Source organism: Oryctolagus cuniculus, chromosome 17 (assembly GCF_051225735.1).
Source record: "Oryctolagus cuniculus isolate XC-2025 breed Fujian yellow rabbit chromosome 17, ASM5122573v1, whole genome shotgun sequence".
Classification (NCBI taxonomy): domain Eukaryota; kingdom Metazoa; phylum Chordata; class Mammalia; order Lagomorpha; family Leporidae; genus Oryctolagus; species Oryctolagus cuniculus.
The window spans coordinates 5,994,298-6,005,561 of record NC_142883.1 but is presented as its reverse complement, the minus strand read 5'-3'; positions in this window follow the sequence as shown (position 1 = coordinate 6,005,561).

Here is an 11,264-nt window from a genome sequence, read left to right as displayed (position 1 = left end):
AGACACAGACACGGGGGGATGAGGCTGAGGCTGCGAGGATGGGGCGCAGCCTGGAGCGAGGCGGCCGCACACACAGGGAGCCCAGGGGCCCTCAGAGCTGCCGTAGGGCCTGAGGAGGGAGGGCCGCCTGCTCAGCCCCGGGCTTCAGAGCCGTGAGATTTCTGTGGCCGGTCCTGTCTTTCCTTGTTCCCGCCCTCTCTCTCCTTCCTCCCTTCAAAGGCCAAATGACAGAGAGAGGGGGAGACAGAGAGGGCAAGAGACAGAGAGACAGAGACATAGAGGGAGACAGAGACAGAGAGAGACAGAGAGGGAGAGAGAGACACACAGAGAGAGAGACAGAGAGACAGAGAGGGCGACAGAGACAGGGAGAGAGAGGGAGAGAGACAGAGAGGGAGAGACAGAGAGAAAGAGAGACAGAGAGGGAGACAGAGACACAGAGAGACAGAGACAGAGAAAGACAGAGAGGGAGACAGACACAGAGAGGGAGAGAGACAGAGACAGACAGAGAGACAGAGAGGGAGACACAGAGAGACAGAAAGGGAGAGAGAGACAGAGAGAGACACAGAGAGAGAGACAGAGAGGGAGACAGAGAGGGAGACTGAGAGGGAGAGGGATAGAGACAGAGAGAGAGACAGACAGAGAGACAGAGAGGGAGAGAGACAGAGACAGACAGAGAGACACAGAGAGCTCTTCCCTCTCCCGGTGCCCTCCCCAAATGCTCAGAACAGCTGGGGCTGGGCCAGACTGAAGCCAGGAACAGGGAGCTCCATCCGGATCGCACACGTGGGTGGCCGGGACCCAAGCACGCGGGCCACTGCCTTCCCAGGCATTCGCAGTAGCAGAAGCTGGGTTGGAAGCAGAGGAGCTGGGACTGGAGCCGTCACCCTAATATGGGATGTGGGTGCCCCAAGACACTACACCGCAACGCCTGCCCCGAGCTCTGTGGCTGTAAACCAACAAGACCATGGGCCTTTGCAACGGCAGCCCTGGAAAACAATAATGCGAGACCAGACGTGCACGGTACCATCAGCCAGGGCCGGGGAAGCCCAGGCCGAGGCTCCTGGGTCACTTCCTGCAGCTGCACCTGCTGGCCCGGGGCGGTTCCCCCTCAGCTCCTCACCACCAGCCACGTACGGGGAAACTGAGGCACGGGACGGCAGAGAGAGAGGGTGAAGGAGCGCTGAACGCGAGGAAGACGCCAGCAGGGACAGCGAGGCACGGCCTGCTTTCCAATTCCTGGGGAGCCACCGCAGGGATCTGGGGTCACCGTGCAGAACGCGGGGGTCCTCAGGGGCTGCGGAGAGGTCGGCCCGCCCCCCTCCCCGCCCCCGTGCCCTCCCCGGAGCTCGCGCCCCCCTCGTCCATCAGAATCGCCTGCGCGGCTTCTTCTGGCTTCTTTTCAGCGGAAATCTCTGATCCTGCTTCCTCCGTGTGGTTTCCAGGCCCAGCTGCCCGGAGACCGGGGGATGGCAGAGGAGGGGGCGCTCGGGCCTCTGCCCCTCGGGAGGGGCCGGGACCAGAACATCACAGGCTCCGCGCGGCCAGGCCGGGCGCCCGCCGCCCCCGGGGCAGCCCCAGCCTGGCCGGGGTCTCCAGGTCCGGGTCTTTGATGTGCTGCCTCCCGCCCGCCGCCCAGGGAGCCCCTGTGGCTGCTCCGCGTTCAGGATCCACAGCGGCCAGGCTGCTTTTGAGGCGATTTAGGGGCCTTCCAGGGCGGCCCTTTGAAGCCGCTTCAAAGCCGGCCAGAGTTGTGAGCGGCCCCGGAGAGCGGCCGGGCCTCGGCCCCTGGGCTGCCTGCACATTCCAGCCCCAGGGACAGACGGCTCAGCCTGGCCACCATCCTGGCGGCTGCCCAGCGGGGCTGGGGCCCAGGCGTTGGGGGGCGGGGGCCTCTGCCAGGAGTTTCTTCCAAACAACGGAGCTTCAAACGGAACTGCCGAGCCGGCCCGGGACCAGGCGCGCCGCTGGCAGTGGTCTGCTGGTTTTGAAACGTAGAAAGCACCGGGTGGTCGCCAGCTGCCTCGCACGCAGGCCCAGCGCGGAATCAGGCCGGGCAGAGACCCCAGCACGGCCTTAGCCCCGCCCCCAGCTGCTGGAGCCCCTCCCCAAGCTGCCGCGGCTCACCCAGACCCGACTGGGGCTCAGCTCATTGGCGCTGTCTGCGCAGCCGCCGGACCTTTAGTTGGGAAGCCGCCAGGCCAGCTCCCCATCAGCCGGCCCAGTGCAACAGGAGCTCCCGGCCAGGGCCTCGAGCAGCTCCCACGCGTCATACCCTGCACCAGACACCGGGCTGAAGTTCCTGGGGCGGCTGGGGAGACTGAGGCCGCAAGCGCCCCCACCCCACCCCCCACCCCCGTGACCCTGCAGAACCCGAGCCCCTGGCCTGGGGCTTCAGCGTGTGGGGCTGAAGCTCATCAACAAGAAATTTGGAGCCATTAAAACACAATAAAAGAGAAATTAAATGTAATCGCTCTGTAAATTATAACTAATTGAAACATCAATTGTAATTTTTATGATCCGCATTCGAGCGAGAAATGAACGCCAAATGATGGTGGAGGTGTCCTGGGGCGCCCTCTGCCCCCCCAGCTCGCCCCTCACCTCCTGCTGGTCTCCTCCCCCCTCTCACAGACCCTGCCTGAAGCGCTTTCTTCCAGAAACTCCCCCCCCCGTAGCCCCCAAGACCTCCGTTTGCTTTTTGGGGTGCCCTCTGTACGGAGCACCCCTGAGACCCTGGACTTCCTCCCCAGCTCCCCCCAGCACCCTGACCCAGCAGCCCAGCTCCAAACTTGGAGGTGGCAGGAGAGAGCCCCCAAAAGCCTCAGCTTCTAGAACTTTCCTGGGTCCAGCACCACCAGCTCGTAAGTCTGAGAGGTCTGGCCCGGCCCCTGCTTCCCCCCGCCCCCAGCTCCAGCGGGTGTTCTGGGGCCCTGGGTCGGCTGTTCCCTCCAGGGCCTGTGGAAGGGCCACGATGGGAAAATGTGAGTGCGCGGCCTCCCCACGGGTGTCTGCCCCATGCCGGCCCCGGGGAGCGCGCAGTGCATGCCGGGGCTGACTCCAGTTTCGGAGCTGCCATGCGACCTGTCAATCAGAGGCAATGGTAACGCCCACCTAGAGGTCTGGGGAATTCAGAAGCTCCTAGCACAGAGCCAGACGGGATGCCCGGTCAGTTCTGGGGATAACCGTGCTGTGGTTGTCTGCTTCAGTTTGTTTTTGTTTTTGTTTTAAGATTTACTTACTAGTTTGAAAGGCAGAATTGCAAAGAGAGAGAGAGAGAGAGAGAGAGAGAGAGAGAGGTCTTCCATCCCCAGGTTCACTCCCCAAATGGCCACAATGGTCAGGGCTGTGCCAGGCTGAAGCCAGGAGCTTCTTCCAGGTCTTCCATGTGGGTGCAGGGCCCCAAGGACTTGGGCCATCTTCTACTGCTTTCCCAGGCCACAGGAGAGAGCTGGATCGGAAGTGGGGCAGCTGGGACACGAACTAGCGCCCATATAGGATGCTGGCACTGCAGGCGGCGGCTTTACCTGCTTGGCCACCACGCCGGCGCCCAGAGGGTTCTTGCTAGGCTCCCAGACCGGCTGGTCCCTGGGACCTGGTCCCTCTCCTGTGCTGGCCAGAGGCAGGCGGCCCCGACTGGGCACTGCCCACACAGCCTCTGAGAGATCCAGGCCCCTCTGCGTTCCTACAGCAAAATAACAGAGCACCTGCGGGGCGTGGGGGGAGGGGACAGTCCCTGTGTCCACTCCCGCTGGCAGGGGAGGCGGGGCCTGGCCCTCGGGACCCCAGGAGCTGGGCAGCCATTGCCTCGGGGTGGCCAATGCCCAGCTGAAGTGGACAGGAAGACAAGCTTGGGCAGGCCAGGCTCCCGCACCCCCTCCTGGAGGTCCCCAGGGTCACCACGGCACCCTCACTGCCTGAGTCCCCGTGCCAGAACAGCCCTGTGCAGAGAAGACGACGCCCGGCTGCCCCTCCTGGGGCTGGGCCTGCAGGCTGCCAGTGGGCACCTGCTCCAGGGCTGCGGCCACCTCCCCCCACCCCCCCCACCGGCTCCCTCCTCCCGTCGGGGAGCTCAGCTTCCCCATCACAGCCAGTGCCTCTCCGTGAGCTCAGTGGGTGGGCCCTCACATTTTCATTTCATTAGGACACAATTCCACCCAATGCACCTGCTGCAGATACGCGACTGCGGGGGCCACCACTGCTGATCCCAGCAGCCCAGGGAGAAACCCCGCACCCTTTGCTAACCCAGCCCCCTTCCCTCTTGTCCTGGGCCCTGGCCACCCCTCGTCCACCTTGGGTCCGTGGATTCACCTACGGAATCGCAGCAAACCTGACTCCTTCCTCTTAGCAGTGGTTTTAGCATCCATCGGTGTTGCCGCCTGTCGCAGAAGCTCACTCCTTTTCGCGGTAAAATAAAACCTGGGCACACGGCACGACCACGTGGCGCTCGCCCAGCCGGCAGCTAGGGGTCCCTGGGTTGTTCCGCTCCTTTTGCTGCGTGAACAATGCTGTAGTGAGCATTCAGGTACATGCTGACGAGTGGATGTGCTTTTTAAATATTTACTTATTCAGCTGTGTGGATTTGAAAGGCAGACAGAGAGAGAGAGAGCGAGAGAGAGAGAGAGAGAGCGAGCTCCCACCACTGGTTTACTCCCCAAATGCTCACAACAGCTAGCACCAGGCCAGGCCAAAATCAGGAGCCTGAGACCCCATCTGGGTCTGGGGCCCAAGTATGTGAACCATCACCTGCAGCCGGCAGGCACACAGCAGGAAGCCGGGCGGGAAGTGGAGGCGGAGGAGGCGGAGGCGGGACCAGATGCAGAATGCCGCTGTGCCAGGTGGCGGCTTACCCTGCTGCACCACAACACCCACCCAGAAGCCTTTTTTTTTTCTTTTATTCTCGTGGGCTTGTGCCCAGGCGTAAAACTGCTGAGTCATGCAGTCACTCTGCTTGACGTCTTTAGAAATTGGAAACTGCTTTCCAGGAGGCCATGCCGCTACAAACTTGGTAAAACTAAGGTAAAAATAACTGATTCTTAAAGTAAAACCTCAGGGGAGGGCGTCTGGGCCAGCAGTTAAGCGGCCTGTGGGATGCGCACTCCACGGCAGAGTGCCTGGGTTCTGGGTTTGCCACACCAGCTCCAGTTCCAACTGTAGCCCTCTTTTTTGTGACAGGCAGAGTGGACAGTGAGAGAGAAAGGTCTTCCTTTTCCGTTGGTTCACCTCCCAATGGCCGCTGCGGCCAGCGCACCGTGCTGATTCGAAGCCAGGAGCCAGGTGCTTATCCTGGTCTCCCACGGGGTGCAGGGCCCAAGCACTTGGGCCATCCTCCACTGCACTCCCGGGCCACAGCAGAGAGCTGGCCTGGAAGAGGAGCAACCGGGACAGACTCCGGCGCCCTGACCGGGACTAGAACCCGGTGTGCCGGCGCCGCAGGTGGAGGATTAGCCTAGTGAGCCGCGGCGCTGGCCCCAACTGTAGCTCCTAATAAATGCAGATCTTGGGACACAGTGGTGAGGTCTCCCAGTGGCTGGGTCCCTGCCCCACGCTGGGGACCTGGGCTGCGTCCCCGGCTCCTGACTTCGGCTCGGCCCCAGCCTTCGTGGGCCTTTGCAAGGTGAACCTGCAGGCGGGAACTCTGTGTGTCTGTCTTACGCTTCTCTCTCTCTCTCTCTCTAAGAAGTGTTTTTAAATGAAGTGTAGGGGAAAGTGTTTGGCACAGAGATTAACACACACACCCCGGGACACCTGCATCCCATGTCAGAGTGCAAGTTCAAGTCCTCGCTCTGCTTCTCATCCAGCTTCCTACGAATGTGCACCCTGGGAGCCAGCAGGTGATGCCTGCAGTGCCTGGGTCCCACGGTGGGCGCTGTGGCGCAGCAGGTAAAGCCGCTGCCTGCAGCGCCTGGGTCCCACGGTGGGCGCTGTGGCGCAGCAGGTAAAGCCGCTGCCTGCAGCGCCTGGGTCCCACGGTGGGCGCTGTGGCGCAGCAGGTAAAGCCGCTGCCTGCAGTGCCTGGGTCCCACGGTGGGCGCTGTGGCGCAGCAGGTAAAGCCGCTGCCTGTAGCGCCTGGGTCCCACGGTGGGCGCTGTGGCGCAGCAGGTAAAGCCGCTGCCTGCAGTGCCTGGGTCCCACGGTGGGCGCTGTGGCGTAGCAGGTAAAGCCGCTGCCTGTAGTTTGAGTCCTGGCTGCTCCTCTTCCAATCCAGCTCTATGCTATGCCCCGGGAAAGCAGTAGAAGATGGCCCAAGTCCTTGGGCCCCTGCACCTGTGTGGGAGACCTGGAGAAAGCTCCTGGCTCCTGGCTTCAAATCAGCACAGCTCCAACTGTTGCAGCCAATTGAGGAGTGAACCAGCGGATGGAAGACCTCTCTCTCTCTCTCTCTCTCTCTGCCTCTCCTTCTCTCTCTCTGCCTCTCCTTCTCTCTGTGTATAACTCTGCCTTTCAAATAAATAAATAAATCTTTTTTAAAAAGCTTGATTGATTGATTTAAAAGGCAGAGTTACAGAGAAAGAGGGAGAGGCACAGAGGGAGAGATTCTCCTTCCACTGGGTTCACTCCCTAGATGGCTGCAGGGGCAGGGCTGGGCCAGGCCAAAGCCAGGAGCCAGGAGCTTCATCCAGGTCTCCCATGTGGGTAGCACAGGCACTTGGGTCATCTTTAGTGGTTTCCCAAGTGCAGCAGCCAGGAGCTGGATCGGAAACAGAGCAACCAGGACTCCAGTCTGCGCTCCAAAATGGGATGCAGATGTCAGCTCAACCCATCGCCCACAGCGCTGGCCTCAGGGTTCAGTTTCTTAGTGGCATTAATTGATGACAATGGGATCCAAACTCCTGCCTGAATTGGGGCCAAGTCATCGTCAAACCCTAGCAGGCACCCCTGCTGGGGACCCCCCCCCCCCGGCTCCGTGCAAACCTCTCCATTTTCCCCATTTGCCTGGGAAAGATCTGACCCGTGCTCTCCTCCCCTGTAGGGCGGGCACTCTTCCACGGAAGGGAAGTGGCCACGGCCTCGGGTGACCGTGAAATCCAAGGCCAGGGCCAGGCCACCTTCCATGGGGGAGAGAGGAGCCACGGATCATCACAGCAGACATCAACCAGAACTGGCCTGAGCGAGCAGGAAGTGACTCTCCGCCTCGGGGAGGGGCTGGCCCCAGCGAGCGAGCAGGAAGTGCACCTCCGCCACGGACTCAGGGAAGGGAAGTGACAAGAAGGTGGCTGGCGCTGGGGAGGACGAGGGCAGTGGGCCCAGAGCGGTCCTCTGTGGCCCTTGGTCTGCTCGCCCTGCTCAGACACCTGTGCCACCGTCTCTGGCGTGGACCGGGCCGCCCCTGCCCAGTGGCCTCACCAATCCCCACGGCTGCAATCAGCGTGGACGCTGCCCCTGGGTTCCCACGGAGAGCATGCAGTGAGGAATGGGGGCCCTTTGTGAGCGGGTGCGAGCGGGCCGGGGCTTTGGGGCTGGCAGACTTTTATCCACCGCGACCAAGGTTTCGCCTTTGCCATGGCTGCTGCCCCCCCCCCCCAGCAAGGGTGATCTGAGCTGCGGAACAAACGTGGCGTGCTCCTGCTGCAGCCAATGGGGCTTCCCAGGAACCAAAGGACTCCTGGGCTTGTCGCAGGCCAGCGGCGGCCAGCCAACAAGTCACCGTCCCGACCAGTGCTGTGGCGCAGCGGGTTAAGCTGCCACCTCCAATGCCGACGTCCCCGTATCAGAGTGCTGGTTCGAGACCCGGCTGCTCCACTTCCGATCCAGCTCCCTGCTAATGCACCCTGGAAAGCAGTGGAAGATGGACCAAGTGCTTGGGCCCCGGCACCCATGTGGGAGACCTGGATGGAGTTCCTGGCTCCTGGCTTCAGCCTGGCCCAGCTTTGGCTGTTGCAGTCACTTGGGGTGGACGATCTTTCTCCTCCATCTCTTCCTCTGGCTCTGCCACTTTGCCTTTCAAGAGTAAACGACGTTTTTAGAAAAAGAGCCACCTTTCCCTGCTGAGCGCTGGGGAAATCAGGCAGGTGGGCTGTGGCCCCCTCTTTGGGGCTGCCACCTGTGGCCTCTGGTGAAAGCTGGGCTTCAGGGGCACGCAAGGGAAAACGCTTTTCCGTGAGAGCGAAGGGCCCCCTGGAGCCTGCAGCATGGACCACTTCAGTGAGACAATCTGTCTTTATAGCACTCCCGGCCGGCAGGTGCACAGGGGCTCCAGCTGGCAGGTGCACAAGGGCTCCCGCCAGCAGGTGCATGGGGGCTCCAGCCGGACAGCGGGACCTGGGGAGAGAGCAGTGGCCGTGGACATCTTTGCAGGTAGCAGAGAGGGAGGGCCCACATGTGGAGGACGGTGACCAGGGGAACCAGCATGCTGGGCAGCCAGACAGGAGAGCGTTTTGTAGACCTTTTCCAATTTAAGAGGAAGATATTTTTAAGCTTTGCCAGGCAGGTATTATAAATGAAGGAAGGGCTGCAGCTCCAAGCCGTTAAAGAGCTCAGAGTCGAAAGAGAGCAGAAGATCTGGAGATAAACAGGATGCAGTAGCAAGCGGATGAGGTCGCCGTCAAGGACAGGACTGCCGGACCCAAGAGAAACTGCCACGTTCGTAAAGCACGCGTCCTGTGGCCTTATAAATACCTGGGCAGGACGCACAGATTGCTGTCCTCAGAGCGGCAGATTTTCACACAGCGGGCAGTGCAGTGGTTCAGCTCCCAGAGAAAGAAATAGAACAAAACAGCCACGGAGACCCCCAGAAAACCCCCGTGCCCTTCCTGTCACTGCTGCCCCCGAAGAGAGCTGTCGTCCCCTCCTCCGTCCTCCTGTGTCGGTTTTGCCTGAAACCTAGGGCGGGCATTGTGGTACAGCGGGCTCAGCAGCCACTCGGGGCACCTGCGTCCCATAGGGGAGCTCCTGGTTCGAGTCCCGGCTACTCCATGCTTCGGCTCAAGGTGCTGCCCCAAGTCCTTGGGCCTCTGCTGCCCATGTGGGGGCCCCAGATGGAGCTCCTGGCTCCTGGCTCCTGGCTCCTGGGTTTGGCCTGGCCCAGCCCTGGCTGTTGTGGGTATTTAAAGAGTGAACCAGCAGATGGAAGTCCTCTCCCTCTATCTCTCAAACAAATACATAAAAACTAAGAACATGAATGTGCCCAAGAAGACCTGGTTAGCTCAGGATTCCTCAGGCTCCGGGTCACTGATTGACAATTTGGGGCCCATTGTTCTTTGTTGTGGGGGCGCCTGTGCATCCCGGGGCGGGGGCAGCAGGTGTGGCCTCCACCAGAGCTCTAACAAAACTCCTCCCTCCCCCAGATCCACTGGGTCAGCTGCGATGACCAACAGAAGTAGCTAGAAGGGGCCTGTGGAGGCGTCAGTGGAGCTGGGCAGAGACTGGCCTAGACTGCCTAGAGGCAGGGGTGAGGTTCAGCCCAGGAGGGCCAGCAGGACTCGGCACCCGTCAGCCACTCCAGCAACCTGCTGGGACCCTGGGAAGTTGCAGGGCTGGACCCGGGCAGGCAGGGTGTGCGGGAGCAGGTGCCAAGCCCAAGGCAGGCTTTGGTAAGAACGGACGCCCCAGAGGCGTTGTTTGCCAAGATCGGATTTCAAGTAAGATGACTAGCGCTGTCTCTGGAATCCACGGCCGCACAGAGGCCACGCGTCACTGGGGGGAGGGGGGCGCAATGCTGCCCAGACTGGAGAAGTCGCCCTGTGGTCATGCCGTCCCAGGGTATCCGCTGCGGGCATTGACGAGGGGAAGTCCACGGTTCCCAGTGGCTCCGTCTTGGGTTCTGAGTCTCTGTCTCCTCGTCACATCTCCAGAGTCGGGATCCCAGCCCCACCTCCCAGCTTCAGAAACCAGGCGGGGGGCTGGACCCAAGCCAGCGAGTCCGGGCGTCTGACTTTCTGCATGAATTTTTAAAAATTTTTATTTAGAGGGCAGAGAGGAGGGAAGGGGGGAGGGAGAAAGAGAGAGAGGGAGAGAGAGAGAGAGATCTTCCATCTGCTGGTTCACTCCCCCAAATACCTGCAACAGCTGGGCTGAGCCAGTCTCCAGCAGGGAGCCCAGAACTCCAGCCAAGTCTCCTGTATGTGTGGCAGGGACCCCAGTGACCTGGGGAAGCAGGGAGAGAGGAAGGGACAGGAGCTCAGGACGGTGATGCCCAAGCCACAGGCACCGCCAAGTCCCATCAGCCTCTGAGCTGATTCAAGGTGGCTGCAGACCGGGCACACCCACCCCTCCTCCTGCAGCCGGGCCTCCAGCCCCACCCTGCTCCAGGTGGTTAAGACACTGTTGGAAGGCCCACATCCCAGATCTGAGCGCCCAGTGCCAGCTTCCTGCCAAAGCAAATCCTGGGAGTCGGCAGGTGATGGCTCAAGTACACGGGTCCCTGTGCCTCATGTGTGATTCCTGGATGGAATTCTGGGCTTCTGGCTTCTGACTGGGCCAGTCTTGGCTGTTGCAGGCTTTTGGGAGTAAACCAAAAGCGCTCTCTCTCTCCCCTCCCCCTCCCTCTCCCTTTCAAATAAGTAAAATTAATTTTTGCTGCTTAGCTCTCAAGTCTAATATGGCTGCTCCAGCTCCAGCCATCACCCCCATGGTCCAACCAGTAAGAATGAGGAAGGGAAGAAGAGCATTCCCTCTCTCTTTATACGACTTCTCCTTTCACCCCATTGGCTAAAACATAGTCACATGAGTATAACTAGCTGCAAAGAATGCTGGGATACGTAGTTTCATTCTGGAGAGCCCTGCACGATGGGAGAACGAGGGCGTGGGTGTGGGGTTTCTAATTTGCCTGTCTGTGCTGTGTGTGCCACCCAGGGATGGGCTGTTTCTCTTGTGCTCAGATCTTCGCCCTTCAGCCCATAGCCTGCTCATGCTTCCAGAGCCATCGATCGCTTCACAAATGCATTATTCATGCGTTCCTTCCCACACCGCTCTCGCTGCTCACTTACCCACGGTTCATGCAGCCACTGGCTCACCGCTCAGAAATTCTCTTCCAGTGTCTAGCACCGTGCTGGGCACACGGTCGGCATTCGGGCCAGAGGGAGAGTGACACAGCCCCTGCTCTCCAGTCGCTCACAGACGCAGGGAAGACAGCCGAGGACACGCAGCGTGTTAGCACAGTGGGGCAGGCGCACGAGAGCGTGCGAACACGGGGGACCCCGACCCACACACAGCCAGGTGTCCAAGGGGAGCCGGGTCCCCTGTGAGTCCTGGAAACGCAGCCCTCGGGTAGGGGCAGGGAGGAAAGCCCATTGCAGCCCAGGACAGTGCTGTCTCTGTCCATGGTGCT